The sequence below is a fragment of the Coturnix japonica genome, chromosome 8 (genome assembly GCF_001577835.2).
Source record: "Coturnix japonica isolate 7356 chromosome 8, Coturnix japonica 2.1, whole genome shotgun sequence".
Lineage (NCBI taxonomy): Eukaryota > Metazoa > Chordata > Aves > Galliformes > Phasianidae > Coturnix > Coturnix japonica.
The window spans coordinates 6320337-6321650 of NC_029523.1; positions in this window are offsets into that span (position 1 = coordinate 6320337).

Below are 1314 nucleotides of genomic sequence, written 5' to 3' on the forward strand. Positions count from 1 at the left end.
GATATTTCAACCCTTTCTTGATTTATGACCTACTATAGGATATTGAGACATTATTTACAATCGATATATGCTCCTGCAGGACTCCCGCCGGAGCCATAGACCCTGCCTGTTAGAGGCAGACCGGTCAGCTCGCGCCTCCAGAGCGCGGCCGTGTCCTGTTGGAGCGAGCGAGGAGCCGCACGCCGCCGTATATCTCTCAGAAAATGGACCTGGTTACACGTGTCTATGGGCAGCTGACAAGGGGATATAGTTTAGGGCTAAGACAGCAGTTCGGTGAGCAGAAATCTGCGTTCTTCAGCCTTGCCAATAATGAAATCTCTCGCACAACACACTGAGAGCTCCGCAGCTTTAAAGGTGCAAAATGGAGTTGTTCCGTCGGCTTGGAATGGAGTCAGGCCAATTTCGAAGCAAGCGCTGGATTTTATTCTGGGATTTTATCTTTAAAGGGGGATTTGCAAACACTTGAAGGAGGGGAGGGGGGAAGTTCATTCAGCGTAAAATTGTGTCCTGGCCGAATTCCAGTTTGGGTAATTACATTCTCTTTCTGTAGTGGCTGCAGGACAAAGGGCCATTCATCACGCTCCAAACTGCTGCAAAGGGCTCCCGTGCTCCTCCACAGAAGGGGTTGAAACTTTTCTCCCCGTGGTTGAGGCCACTCCAGAGAGTAATGGAGCTTGGCAGGGTTTTAGGATGCTTTTGGGTGAGATGTGGGGGTAAGCGCGCCGTCACGCGCCGCTCGGCCTGCAGCAAATCTGGGTAAGTAGGGCGCTCAGAAATAGGCTTGTGCTCGCCCTGAGGACACACTTTGCTTTGCAAAATGCCTCCCGAGCTCCATGGGCACTCGAGGGAGCTGGATTCCCTCTCTGCCAGTCTGCCCTTTGGAAATGCCTCCGGGTTGGAGGTTGGGAGCTGAGTTGCAAGGACTTGGGGCTCGTTTGGAAGTGGAGCAGGTCCTCTGTCCTCCTCTCCCTTTATCTCCCTGGTAGAGTCCAGCTTGGTGAGGCCCAGCGGCCATGGGGAGGCTGTGCCCTGTGGGGCAGGAGTGTGTCCATGGGCTGTGTGCCTCGAGAGTGTCCCTTTGAAGCAATTTGTAGACTGTTATCCTGTATCATTAACCTAATTAGTGTAATTGCCGCCATTTATGTAATGAGTATAAATACTGGAGGAATCCCATAATTAGAAGATGTAATTAGGTAATTAATAGATGACATGGTAACAAAAATCCAGGGGAAACTTTGCAAGGTGGACAGCACGTGCGTGCACACGGCTGCTCAGGCACACCAGGTCCTTCTGCAGGCGTGCTATGGGGCTGGA